The sequence below is a fragment of the Anser brachyrhynchus genome (genome assembly GCF_964034855.1).
Source record: "Anser brachyrhynchus genome assembly, chromosome: 8".
NCBI classification, from domain to species: Eukaryota; Metazoa; Chordata; class Aves; order Anseriformes; family Anatidae; genus Anser; species Anser brachyrhynchus.
In genome coordinates this window covers 17,402,201-17,417,376 of record NC_137702.1, presented here as the reverse complement: position 1 = coordinate 17,417,376, position 15,176 = coordinate 17,402,201, and the positions used below count along the sequence as shown (strand labels likewise).

General features: G+C 39.9%; 1 protein-coding gene across 2 annotated transcripts in view; it reads right to left on the bottom strand.

Moving 5' to 3' along the window:
• Positions 1 to 14,080, bottom strand: part of HMCN1 (hemicentin 1) — a 246,794-nt gene extending 232,714 nt beyond the window's left edge. The window contains exon 1 of one of the 2 annotated variants that reach the window (XM_080602312.1): positions 12,459 to 14,080. The gene's annotated coding sequence lies outside the window, so the exon portion shown is untranslated. Of the gene's footprint in view, positions 1 to 3,603; positions 3,626 to 12,458 lie in introns of those variants that run through there. The other variant, XM_080602311.1, reaches the window with a different exon arrangement.
• Between the last annotated feature and the right edge of the window lie 1,096 nt (positions 14,081 to 15,176).

Here is a 15,176-nt window from a genome sequence, read left to right as displayed (position 1 = left end):
AAACAATTTAAGGACATTTACTACCATTTGGAATATTTTTACTTCAAAGGAAAGGATTAATGAATATTATGGAAATGATTCTCAATCTCTGCATTTCCACTGTTTTTCTCCCAGACACCACATAATGACTTGTTAAACTACGTGTTAGTTTTACTGCAGAAAAGACATTTTTAGTGCAATGCAGCTCAGTCAATACAATCTTCCAGATGTACATACTGCTTCCACTGTGAAACCTTTTTTGAAGTGCCAGTCCAACACCCCTGGCACTTGGACCTACTGTCCTGGACACTGAGGTATTAAAAACCCCCCTGGTGTTTCCCCATACCCAATAAATATAAATCAACTCTAACATGAGGTGCAACTACTGGCACTTAATTGGCACTGCTTGAGGAAAACATTTGCACAGACTTTACTCACTTCCAGCCTCTCTTGAGCTGAAGATCTACCATGAATCCATTGTGTCAACAGTTTTATATAACCATGGAGATGGTAGAAAACAGAGAGAAAACAAAATGAGTGTACAATGATAATACATCTAAACACATGAAAGAAAGACAATTTAATTTGTCAGGTCAGCAATAACATCAACAACATGCAAATTTATCTTATTTGAGTTCTTAAGAGTACCTTGAAGTTTCATGCCACATCATCTATACTGATTCTACCTACTCTATCTAAATTGACTCCATCTTGACCTACTTTACCAAAACTTTTGTTTAGAGACATGAAACTTGTCAAATCCCAATTACCTGCAGTCTTGTCACGCTCGAGAGTAATCAAACAATGGCACAAGTTGCCTGAAAAGATTTTGGAGTCTCCATGCATGGAGATATTCAGAACTCGACTGAGCTTTATCTAAGCTGGCCTTGCTTTGACCAGATGACCTCCAGAGACTGCTTCCAATCTAATTTTCATAAGACCATTCAGGTTGGAAAGGACTTCAGGATGTCTCTGGTTCCAAGCTTCTGTTCTGTGCTGGGTTACTCTGAGATCAGACCAGACTGCTCAGGGCTTCATCCCATAGGGTCTTGAAGATATGAAAGGATGAAGACTGCACAGTCTCCCAGGTTTCATTGTCCTCACAGTGGAAAAATGACTTCTCATATCCAGTTGAACTTATGTTTAAACTTACATCCCTCCTACCCTGCACTACAGTGAAGAGCTCCATCTTCTCAATAATCTCCTTGTAGGTACTGTGAGGCTGCTGGGATATCCCCTCAAAGCTGTCTCTTCTCAAGGCCGAACAACTTCCATCTCCTCAGCTTCTCCTCCCTTGGCAAGTGCTCCAGGAGCAAGCATCCTGGTGGTCCTCCACTGAATTCACCTCAGTTTACAATCTTTCCTGTACTGGGACCCCAAAACAGGATACAGTATCTGGATGTGACCTAACAAGTGCTGAGCAGAAGGGGATAATCCACATTTTGATCTCCTGGCCCTTCCCTGGTCTGTGCTGCCCAGGTTGCTGCTGCCAGGGCGTTGTGGGCTCCTCTCCGCTCGCTGCCAACAGACCCAAGGAACTTTCCTGTAGAGCTGCCCCCCAGCCAGGCAGACCCAGGCTGGATCACTGCCAGAGACTCTGCCTTCCCAGGGGCAGGGCTTTGCACTGAATTGAATTTCATAAGGTTCACTCACCTCAGCCCACCCCTCCAGCCTGTCTAGGACACTCTGAGTGGCAGCTCCACTCTCAGGCTGTCACCTGCTTCTGCCAGTTTTATGTCACTGAAAACTCGATGAGACTGCTCTCCATAGCTTCCTGCAGGACATTGACAAAGTTGTTAAGCAGGACAGGTCCATCTACAGACACCTGCAGTACTCCACCGTTGATCAGCCCCCTGGTAGAGAACCAACACTTAACAGAATTCCTCTGAGCCTGACCTTCTAACTAGTTTCTTTAAATGGATGGACAGCCAGATGCATAGACTGTGACTCCTATTCTGTGTTCCAATGAGCAATTTATTTTTCAATGTAACACAAAAAAGGTTTTCGTTTCCTTTTGCAATATGTTCTGGAAGATGCCAGCCAAAGGATGTTGGAATCACTCAGATGTGAAAATGTCCTCAGCGTGCACATTCAGTGAAGTCAAAAATCTCAGTACTGGTTTCTAGAGAATATTTAGTACAATGTACACAGCTGATTTTATCACTATAGTGATACAGAAGAGATCAAGAAATTATGATGAAAAATTATTTGCCTGAGAAAATAACTCGCAACTAATTTTAACATCAGCCATTAATAGAGTAATCACTGCCTGCACAATTGGTGGTTTTAACTAAAGGAAAAGTTTGAGGAAAAGTCTGCGTCAGGACTGCCTATACCCACATAATCTGGTTTATAAACTTTTTTCAGGTTTGCTGAGTTGTGAAAAAAAGGGTAGAAAATGTTTCAGCAGTCACTTACCCCAAGGCCTGTTTATTTTCATCACAATATCAGACTAGAAAAACCAGATTCTTTGGCCCACCCTGTCAGGTAGCAGACTGGTGATGCACTGTGGGAAGGGAAAACCTCATCTCCCTTGTTTCCTAATGCATTTGATTAGGTGAACACAACAGGAGTTATTCAAATACATGTGATATAACACTGTAACAAATACATGTAGCTTACTGCACAGAACCACCTTGCTTCCAAACAAGCAGAATGATGTTGTGCAAGTTTATGATATACTCTTTGAAAAGGTACTTACCTTCCTTAGGCAAACAAGTTTTAGATGTTTAAAGTCAGGTACAAGTCATCTCATCCTTAGAACCAAAGTATTCTTAATGAGTAAATGAGGCTACTCAGACTTTTCTGGAGTAGTATTTTGGTTGTTTTGTTTAAACATAAATGTATTTCCATTTCAAAACAACTCATTAAATCTTATCTCATTTTGCTGCAATTGCAAATACACCAGACAAATCCAAAAATAATTTTATGTGCTGACATCTGTTTTGAAGGGATTTTCAATGGCAGATGAGTTTAATTTCAATGGAAGATGAGTTTTGAAACCCAAACAGCTTGCCCATATTTGGTAAGCATTTCCCAATTCACCTACCTGGTTTCAAATTATATTTTTAACAGGATATGTATGCAGCATATTACTGATAGGAATGGTTACAAATGCACTCTCACTGCCAAGAGAAGACAGATCTACTAGAGTGTCTTAGTAGCCTCCTGTATAGCTAGTGGGCACCACAGGTTACATGCAGCACTATTGCAAGGCGAAGCCTGATTTCACGTAGTGCAGAGACAACCACATTATCTAGCACTTCTTAAAAGTGTTCTACACCAGCCAGGAAAGCTCAAGAGGTTGACACTACGCCATAGTTGGGTGATCACAAATTTGATACACAAATGCAAGCTGACCTAATTTCTGTTACATAAGAAACAGAATGTGCAAGCAACATCTTGCACTTGCCAACTAAATCCTAGGTGGCTTGCAATTACAGCTGACAATAGGTGGAAAATTGCAGCAACAAAACGCCAGAAGCTGGTGCCTTTCTACCTTTAAATTAGTAGTTTAGTGGATTAAAGTAAAATATTTGCGTATTGCTGGATCACCCTGAAAGTATGTTAAACATTGTGTTAGGGAACAACCCTGTGAGTAGATAAGAAAACAAGATCTGAAACTTCGATTTGCAGGTAGAAAAAGATCAGGGACTTAAAGAAAACTCCTACACCCACAAGTGAACTTTTCTCTCTTCTTTTAGAAGCACCTGTGAGAGTATGCAAGAAGAGTACACCTGAACAATTCACACATGCAAATCCACACCAGCTGAAGAGCTGACTTAATTTCCAGCAGCAGAACTCTTGTGCAATACACACGCTGGATCACTCCAGGGCTTGGAGCCACACTTAGCAGATTTGCCTCCATTCCTGCTGGGAGTTCCTTGTGCTTGAGGCCCTTTTTCCCAGCCTTTGCTGGAAGCTTTCTTTCCACCTCCTGCCCACATTCATCAAGTGTAAATCATAGACAGGGATTTAATTACTCAGGGTAAGAAAAAAATAATAAAAATAAAAATAAAAATAAAAATAAAAATAAAAATAAAAATAAAAATAAAAATAAAAATAAAAATAAAAATAAAAATAAAAATAAAAATAAAAATAAAAATAAAAATAAAAATAAAAATAAAAATAAAAATAAAAATAAAAATAAAAATAAAAATAAAAATAAAAATAAAAATAAAAATAAAAATAAAAGAGAGAGGTTTTATGATTTAGTGCAGGTCAGTGCAATATTAAAAAATAAAAACACAATGTATTCTTACAGTGTCAGGAGGCAGGAGATCTGCTAAAGTAATACAATGAACATTTCTTTAAGGGTGGAAATTTTTCTCCTGTAGCATTAAATTGGGCTTCTTGGGCAGTGCTAATGCTTTCTACTTCACACTCACAGTTATTTCCTTTCGCTTATTCTTTTTACATTGCACATCCTGCATGGGCCAGTTTGATTCCCACTGACAGCAAGATCCTGCCCTACCCACTCCACTCCCTCCCTTAGCAGCGCAGCAACAATCCTGTAAAGTTACAAGCAAGAGCACAGCAAACATGCTATTTAGTTAGCTGCTGCCCTAAATGCTGAAATACTTTGCCCATGCCTAAAGCTGCCTGTGTTTTCATGTGGAAAGAAACCTGGATGGAATTCTTTCTATCACAGTAAAGCTTCTGAGGCTCATGATACTAAGCTGAATTAAAATATTTCTATTATTAATATCTGAGGGAAAAATATAACTTTGTACATGCAGATATTTATTTAGTTGTTAAACATCAGGGTCCATTTTCACATTATTGCATCTTTGCATTTTTATTTTGTGCCATTTTGATACAATAGAAGTGATACAGAATTCTGTGGCTGGACAAAAGCCACATACTTCTCAGGATTGTGTTATTTTTCTTGCTCCTTGGTTTGACATCTCCTTCAGCCTACAGAAGGAAGGCATCCAATTGAAAGCCCAATTCAAAGTCCTCCCTGCCTTCCTCAACACACCAGTAACCATTACATGCTGTAGACACCAGACATCCTCAAATCCCTTACACACATACTAAGAGAATGCAAATTTTAGAGAACACTCCTCCGTTTGCATTTTAACTCTGTTCAATAAGCCGTCACTACTCCAATTAACATTTTATTAGGCCACTATTTACCCCAGTCTGTTAGGGCAGAACAAAGATTCATGGCTGATTGTTACTTAAAACATGTAAACTTACAGGAAAAGCAGCCATGGGCTGCAACACTTGAATGCGGGACACTTCTACTATACAAGAGCATATCTGCTGTCCGGCAGCCTTCAGAACAGAGGGAAAGAGGAAAGATATTAGGTTAGGTCAGGCAGAGGAGAACTAAGGCAACTGGAGCAAGAGGAAAAGGGAAAAGGTAACAAAATAATATAGACAATAGAAGTCTAAAACCAGAAGTTTCTGCCTCCATCAGGGGCTTTTGTAAGTAATCAAGACTCATTTTGTCTTGCATGATTCTTTGCTGGATTTACAGGATCCATGAGTGAAGTGTTGGGGAGGAGACAACTCTACCCACAAATAACTGGGAAAGAGAAGCAACAGATTTCAAGGTTTGCTGATTCAGCAAGAAGGCATGAAATTTTTCTTCTTCAGTGTTTAAACATACTTAACATAGAACTCATGGAGAATAACATTAACAGCTAAAAGTAGGGATGTTAGGACAACTAGGTTATGCTGACAGCCCTCACTGATCTAGCACTCTTGTTTAGTCTTTTAGAAATGTTGGGACAGGAACGTACAAGCCGTAAGATGCAAAGCCAGCAACTGCAAACTTTCATTCAAGGTTCCTAATTGCTCTCTGGTTCAGCTAGACGTGTGGCTCTTTTTATTTATTATTTGTGAATATTCAGGCAAACTGGCTGGTGATAGCACATGCTTGGGGAACGGCCTTTTTTCAAGGTGGTGTTGGCATATTTCCATTTTGTTTTTAGGAGGTCAGTGGTTTGGGACCAGACTGAAACATTTCAAAGCCAATATAAACATTTCTTTTCTTTCAGATTATCCCCAGGGAAAAATAACAGTTTGGCCATTGCACAATTTTAAGAGTTACAGCTTTACTTTTGCTGGGATTTTCATTCATGACTTACACTAACAACGGTACAATTACAGAACGCCTCAAAATAATGAGAGATTGCTTTGTAGCTACAACACTGAAGACTGGCACTGCTTTAGAGCATGCACAGATAATACAAGGATGACAATTTGTGCTATAGAAATAGTCTTCAGAGCATACAGATTAATTTTAAAGAGCACAATAATGCTCTGTAATGCTCTAGGTCATTGACTTTTTATACAAACACATAGTCTGTTTTAATTGCACAGTTGGTGGCAAACATCTAACCAGCACTGCCTAGGAAGACACTGCAAACATACAGACAAAAGGGATGAAGTGTGTGTTAAGCTCGCTCCCAAACCAAAGGGACAGGCATTATTATTAGAAGATGCTCTAAATATGCCCAGATGCCTAGAAGATGCCTAGACCCACTGGAAATACTTATCCAGGCACATCCCTATTTCACCTTAAGAAAACAATACCCTAAAACATGAAAAATGGGTCTAATATCCTTAGGCAGAAAACACACACTGCACATTGTAACCTCAAGAGAAAATGAGTTAGGTGATCCCGGTACAGCTCTGACTTAACTTAGTTCCTTCCACTTCTGTTAAAATGCTTTATTACGAGCACCATGCTAATAAAATCTGTCTGAGTTATCTCAACAAATCTCCTAAACAATTAGACCACCAGGGTATTACTGACTTTAACTGGCATCCAAGCAAATAACTCAGAGACAGATTACTTCATAGATGGGTGGAGAATGGCTTTAGGTCATCAGAAAGCCAAAAGCACTGCAAGAAGAGAGAGCTCTTTTGAGACCTTTGCAAACCTGCATACCACACTCCTCCCCACTGATGTCATGCCAGCGTGCAAGGGCTCCAAGCCATGCCTTAAGCCATCTCTACCCAGCTTTTGGTGTGCAAAACATCAGAAAACAGTAGCAAAACAGAGTGAATTTCTCAAGACAAGTATTGTGAGAGGCAAAAAGACCCAAGTGTATCTCCCCAGGTTTCATGTATTTAACACATATGGCAAATTTTGAAATTAAATTATTTTTTAAAAGTGATCAGCTTGCTCACATAGGTGCTAAGCTCTTCTTTAACTCTCCTTCTAAAAACCAGGCTGCAGCAAAATATGATGCACATGTGTAATTACAAGAGATTGAAAGATGCAGCCTTGTGCCACCCTGACAAGGCTGATCAGAAGTGCTGGCTATACTATCTACCTGGCCCATCTCTCTTGGTTTCAGACAAATCAAGTCCGTCTCTTCTGCTTGAGTATCACATCACCATCCTCCTCATAGACTACAAATAGCATCACAATACCTCAGTGTTACTACATGTTCTAGCTACAGCAGTCTACCCTGCTTTTCACCTGCTCCCAGCTTTTGGAACAACACAGAATCTCCATTTACATTGAAAAATGTATACCGTAGCCTCACTTCTCAAAATATGAGATTGAAGAGAGAACATGAAAAGATAAAGGACTCACTTAATCGTTGACTTGACAGTCATAACCTATTAACCTTCAGCAATGGAATGCAGAAATCCCTCTCCTCCATGAAGGGAAAGAACATGAGCTGATTTCTGGGTAAGGCACTGTGATTGCACCTGCAACCAATTTTCCATCCTTTTCTTTAAAAAGGGGAAATTTATGAATGAGAAAGGTAAGTTTTTAAAAATGGCTTAAGCCAATTCAAATTCTGTGCTGCAAAAACGCATGCACCCACTTTTCCCAATTCCTGCCCTCCGAGTAGGGCAAGTCAGTAGATCCATCTGGTAATTAACAGAGGAAAAAAATGTATATAAATTGCTTTCCAGTCACTCATCTGGCTGGCAATGAACTCATATAATCATTACTGCTGCTGACACAAGGAGAGGCATGACTAGCATTTTTAGAGAAAGCAAATTCCAGATCTAAAGTCAATGATAAAAATGTACCTAATTGTGTCTCAGAAGATAACAGTGACTTATTTTGCTTGAGCTTTGCTTGAAGAGTCCAAAAAGAAACCCTTGGTCTCCCTCCCCTAAAGAGGAACCCAGAAAAAAAAAAAGACATATTAATGAAGACCAGCATATTGTTTGCAGTATTATACTTCTCTTTTGGAGATGCAGATCCAGGAAGTATCTGGAAATTAGACTAAACATGTCATGGACTTGACAGCAAAGTGGGAGAAGAGGCCTTTGACCACAGGCATGAAAGAGCTATAAAGAGAGTGTACCAGGAGAGAAAAACATCTAAAGTTGGACCCAGCAAAGAAAGAGCAAGCTGGACAGAAAAGCAGTGTCCATGTAAGGGTGCACCTCACCCTTCCCACACAGCCACCAGTTGATTTATTCACTGCTTGAGAACATCTAATTCAGTTTGAAATGGGTCTTTACCTGTTGAGCACTGAAATTATCCACTTAAGCCACCAAAACATATTTTGTATTGTATAAAATTCTCTTCTCTTCTATTTCTATGCTATAATAGGCCTTAGTACATATTAGAGAAGCCCGGATTTCAAAAACAGGTGAGTACAGCCCTGCACCCCTAGAAAATAAGATACAAATATTTCCTGGCATATTTGGTGAATATTATTGCCAGCACCGTGAAGTCTGCTTTCTGCAACTTGAAAAAAAAAAAAATCACACTAATGCAAAATAGGAAAAAACAAAGGAAATCGTAACCACACATAAACAGCCTGAACTTCCTCCCCCTTCCTTAGCACAGGGCTTTGTTTTTCCCTCCACCACTGTTATGTTCTGGGAGGTCAGAAAGGCAGCTATCCATGCCCTGAGCTCTCAGGCAGCTGAAGGAGTAACTCCTGACAAGATGCTGAGGGCCTGAAGAGGTCGAGACTTGGTCCTATGGGTGTCAGTAGCTAACCTCCAATTGACTTCAGAGGGCAAAGACCGTATTCAGAAAGGTTTTGTGTTTTCCAGCATTTCCTTGGGTGAGGAATGGTTTGGTATCCTGTAGCCAAGGTATCCTGTTCCTCAACAGAAAATGGGGTAGACCCCCAGAGACAGAGCAGAGCTAAGTAAGTCAAAATGCTTTGGGGCAGGGGTGTGTGGAAGGGTGGAAAAAGGAAGAAGGGGAAAAAATCATATTCCAGGTAACAAAATAGACAAGGGGAAAGCAGTTCACTATATTACCTGTGCAGCTGCGACTACAGCGGTGTGATTTGTAGCATACATGCTACATTCTGTGATTCAACTAACAGTAACTGCAGTTATTCTTCTTCTTTACTTTTGTTAGTGTATTTTGAAACACTTTAAAGATGTGCTACAACATAAGCAAGAGATAACAGTAAATGTGGAATAAAACCAGCTTTCCCTTGTAAAACATTTCAAGCCCTATCAAGGCTACCAAGTGTTACCCTTGCCCTTCATTTACCATAGGTGCAAGACACCATTAAATACTTTTACAGAAGCAGCTGGTTGAAATAAATAGCAGAAAACCCTACATGTCCCATTTGGGACTTTAAATCTTGCAGATGAGCAGCATTGCTGGGGACACAGGTAGAAGATACAGTAAATAAACACGTCACCTATGCACATTTGTGTGCAAGGCTGGTATGTGTGAGGGCTGAGAGTGAAGAAGAACTTTGGGAAGACCTTGGAATGGCTCAGCAGTGTGTTATGGATCAGTAGGACCAGCTGAAAGAATAAAAAAGGAAGTGATCTTCCTGCACTCTGGAAAATGGACCTGCATAGCTGAGTGCCACCTTGCTACTTCACAAGGATGTCACTGACTTGATCACAAACTTCTTTCAAATCTGCCGACCTGTAAGATCCCAGAGTGTCTGTCTGGGATACATCCTCAGCTGTACCAGCTATAACTTTTCAAACACCAGAACATCTCCATTGAAATGGATAGAAAGAGGTGGCTGGTTCTTCCAAGGCTTGTGTTTTAATTGCTAGTCCCATTGTGCTAAAAGTATCGAGCAATTCACTTACTCAAATATAAAGACTTGTCCCAGGTAAAAACACACAGCAGGCAGGTAATAACAGTTCGATTTCATCAGCATAACCCTCACCAAACTATGAGCACTTTATGCTGGAGATTGGATGGGTTTAGCTGGGGCTGATACACAACTGCAGGGGATGGATATATGTGGATTCGCTTTTAACCGAGGCATATCGGATGTATCACTCATTCTTTTCAGGATGTATGGAACCTTTCCAACATATTATGGACCAATATTTTTAATTTCGCATCAGAACAATAGGAGGCTGAGTTTGCCTACAGGAACTGGTGATCCACAGAGATTCCCCTTTATGCAGTACGTGGTCTTGTTTGGTCTAAATACAATGAGAGAACAATCTAATGTGATTTCGGACCCCTGCCCCTTTCGTCGCTAACCTAGAGATGTTTGTGCATCAAAAGGAAGAACACACAATGTGCACTCAACCAGACAGAGCCGAACTGCCTGCAGCCAAAATACAAAAGATTGGATATGTATTTTTTTTTTTGTAGTATAATCATTCTGTCATGTATAATGGATGCACAGGCACAGTTTGAGCTTTTGAAAACCTAAAGCAAAGCTTTACTTTATTCCTGTAAATCTCACTGGCTTCAAATTGATGCATTCTTTTCTGCCAGCAGCACATTGCTTAGCAATGAAATTCCATGGCCCAAACAGGATTTTGAGACCTCAATCATAGTTTAAAAATAGATTGTTATTAATAATTTTTGTTATTGGGGGGGAGAGGTATATGAGATACAAGAGCCTTAATACCTCCACATCACGTAAGGGGTGTGGGAAGCAAGACACCAAATAAGACACCAGATGACCACCAAATTCTGTTCTTTTTCAGGTATAACTAACTAATATTAAGACTAATATTAACTTAATATTAAGACTAACTAATTAAGTAATTAATGTTAAGACTAACTTTTCCAGAGGTCTCAGAGTGGAAGAAGCTAAAGGTGCTGAGACAGGAAGTAAAAAACATCTGGATGCAGAAGAATCTGGTTTGCATATTGTCCAGCACTAAGGAATTAATTAGGCAATAATTTTGCCTAATTTAGTCTATTCAAGAGTGTTTATGTCTCACAGTAACGTCATAGATCAAATCACCTCAACGTGGCTTGTTTTCTTCACAAGACAAGCAGAAATATAATCCTTGTTTTACAGAAAGGGAATTATTGGGAAAAACAACAGCAAAAAAGAGAGAGACCGGATGATGTGCCCCAGATCAGCCAGCATGTCTCTGGTGCAGGTGGGAATGAGCCAGACGTCTCTCTCTTTTAGATGCTGTAACTGCAATACCACAGTTCCTTTCCTAAAAATGAAAATCATATTTTCATACTGATGAGTCTGAGCTGCAGTGTCCAAATTGTAACCAAAGCTGTGGATGTCTGGTATCTAAGGCATTCAAACCATTCCTTCAGTGTGATTCATTACGAAGGATGAGGCCACCTCACTCAAATATAAATTCTTAATTTTTGAAGTGGTCAGTACTGAACCTCTGGCTCTGACAGCGCCTGCCCAGAGGCAGTGAGGTCCCCTTTGTGCCACCATTGCCTTCAATCATTCCAAACAAGGGGTAACAACCCATATGTCTGGGAGCTGGTCGTGAGACGTCCCAGACCTATTTTGAACAGGCACAGTGCAGTAATAGCCCACATGCAGCAGTAATTTCAGCCCCGATTAGTTTTTAAGGCTCAGCCCTGTAGGGAGAAAATTCCACCAGCACAGCCACTACAAAATTATCCAGAAGAGGGAGTGCATAGCATATGTACATGTAAATCGGTATGTTGCTACACTGTCCTCAAACTCAGTGCAGATCATGGGGGCTCAGCAAACGTCCAGCCTGATATCAGACTCAGCCACATGCCCAGCGCTACACACAGCTCAGCAAAATACCTACTGCACAGCTCATCCAACAACATCACTCCTCTCTGCTGGGTGCTTGCAGTCGGAGATTTTCTTGGACGTTTTAAATATATATATATATATATCATTTTTTTGCTTTCTGATAAGCTTGCCTTATATAATGTCTTGCTAATCAAGCTATTCTCAAGCAACAATTTAAGTAAGTTTGGTTACAAGTCTTTTACGATCACCCTTGTTTCCTGATAGAAGTAATTCACAAGAAATGTTGCAGAATGCAAATTCAGACTTAATTTCTCAGACTTATTCAAGAATAAAGTTTGTAAATTCATTTTCTGTATACAGCAGTTTTCTCAAGTACAACATCCACTTAGGTTATTTATTTAAAACAACAACAAAAACCAGAGCAAAACTGTACCTGGACAGTGTTGTAGGTGCCCTTGACAATTAGAAATGCAGTCGACCACAAGAGCAAAGCCACAGGCAACCAGCATGTACAGTACTTAACCAGTTAAACCCAGAGTATGAAAAGGAAGCAAGAAATGGGCATGCATATTAAAGCAAGTTTATAAAGAAAACAATTCTGCTTACGTTTTCATGTTTTTCTTAATATCTACATGGACACATATCCTCTCCCTTCTTAGCACATGCTATTCAATATCCTGCGCAGTGATGTTCTCTTTATATTGGATTAAATCTCTGACCTTGATTTGACTTTCTTCATTTTGCTTATCTTTGTCCTTCTCTGTAGCTAAGAAGAAAAAAAAACAACAACAAAAAAAGAACGCATACCTTCATTTTGAAAGGACTGAATGGCTACATTAATTTTGTTTAGCTTCTAGTAATAGTATAATTAGTAACAGGAGTCTTTAAGTGATTATTACCCATTTTTATGTGCCTCCATTACCATACACTTTTTTTTTTGATGACTTCTTCAGATTATTAAGAGCTAGTATTTTGTTGACTTTTGTTACTCGTTAAAAAATGAACTTCAAGGTCATTGCAGCTTTTACAACATATTTTGTTATTATGGTTTTGAAAATAAGTAACTTCTTATGTAGTTCAGTGAATCAAATTTTGAAGAGGAAAAAAAATGAAACGGAGCTCCTGACAGTGCTGGAATTGAACAATTCTATCTAAGTGGGTTAAAAACAAAGTCAGCACTGTAATTTAAGTTATCAGTATAATATACTGCTTTATCTTGCTCAACAGGCACTCTTTTTCTACAAAAGCAAAAACCAAAATAGCAGGTTCAGGTAACAACTCCTGCTATCTTCAGCAAGTTAAAAAACTGAGGATGTCACCAGCAGTAACTTGCAACATATGAGCATTGTTTCAGCTCTGTTATCAAGCCCTGAAAGTTGAAGGCCCAGGTCCTGACCAGTTTCACCTGATCTGCGATTACACAGCAGAGCAGTGGAAGCCTGAGGACAGCACAGGTGTATCTGTAGGGCAGCTGCAAAGTAGGGATATCCCTCACAATTGCTCTCATTGAGCAAATTACTTCCTTAGAAGACTGAGAGAAGAGGCTCCGTGTCTTCTCCTTTCACCTGCCCCCAGTGCAGTGGGTAGTTTTCTCGCTGTGCATGTAGACTGGCCCGCGTTGCAATTCCCGGCCGAGTGTCTGACAGCAAGGTCGTGCCTGCCAACTGGGAACTTGAAGGTCTTCCGACTCCCAGAGGCTGTTCAGGGCAATAATCACATCCAGAGCATGCCGGTGCCGAGGACACGGGTGAGCCCTAAGCAATAAGGGAAAAGGCATCATTCAACAGTGATTTAACAGCTGCTGTCCCAGGCAAGAACTAGCAGAATAACTACGGACATCTGGAGAGTACATATAAATCCCAATCTATGCATTTTCCCTTTTTATAGGCCTAAAGCAGTAGCTACTGCCTAATGCTACTAAGGCACTAGCATTGAAAGAAGAGATCTTCCAAAGAGCTTTTCAGGAGACAGCAAGCAACAGATTTCATTTTCCTTTGCAGACAAAGTCATTCTGAACTGTTTCCATGAAGCCCCAGCACAAGAAGGACTGGGCACACATGGCTACTTACACCACAATGCTTGGCAAAGAGAGTAGCTTTTGTTAAATGGCATCCTAAGGACTAATAAACCACATAATAGTCTGCATTCAAACCTATAGTAAAATTACCTACCTACATTCAGCTTATCAGTTTTGTCAACTGAATCAACCCTCTGCTACAGTAGCTGTGAATGGGATGGAACTTCAAAGGCTTGCTGCTAACAAAGGCTAAAAAAAAAAACAAAACAGCCCCTCCTTCGCTAATACATATTCCTTATTCAAACAAAAGAAGGTAATGGCAGTAGGTGACACCTGTTGAATTACTAGTGTCAATAAGAACAGTCATGGAAAGTGGAAAATGACGACAGAACTAGAACTGTGTGGCACACAGCTGAGAGCCTGGTGTAGAGCAACGAATTACCCTCACCTAACTTTCATTTCATCAAAAGACAAGGGTATGTTGTTTCTTTTACCACCTGCCCCAAGGAGTGGTTTGCTAATCTGCTAGAAGCTGCATCTGTTTCTAAAAAGAACCAGTTGTTATTCTACTTAATGGTTGAGCTAGAGTACAGCTGGGGAAAAAAAAATAAAATAAAATCTACTCCGTGGTAGAATCCAGGGCAAGCTTTTCTATAGCAGTTTCCCATGAGGAGAAAATAAGTCCTTTCTTGCTGACCAAAATTCTGGACTAAATTACAGAAAGAACAAAAGGCTACAGAATAAATATCTCCTTGTTACACAAACCACGCATTCATTAAGATTAACTTAGGAGCTGAAGGTCTCTGTATAACCATTGCAGTCTCCAGAGCTTCTCAAAACATCTTAAAGACCTCTCTCCTTCCACTGAGAAAGGGTATCTTGGTTCGTAGGTTACAGCAATGCCTTCCACATAAAGTAGTTTTTTGGAATACCTTTCAGTTTGACCTCCTTCAGTTTCTTTATTCCTTAAGTTTTTGCAGGGATTTGCATACACATATTAAAAGCAGGGCAATCTATTTACCTGTCTGGTCTGATAAGAAAATTAATTTCCTGTCATAGTAGGATTTTTATTTTTAAATAGAAATTCAGGATGCCAGCAAAGTAGCCAAAGATAATGAAATGTTCGTAAGCCCTGGGCCCCTGACTTAAAGCCAAGAAGATACTAACACTGACAGTCTGTATTTCAGCTTTCTTTTTAAGAAGTTGTCAAGTAAACGTAATGCTTCTATAGAGATTCGTAGCATATTTGAGGTCCCAGGTGTATGTTTGAAGAAATAACTATCGGACTTCAATGTCCCTTTTCCTTC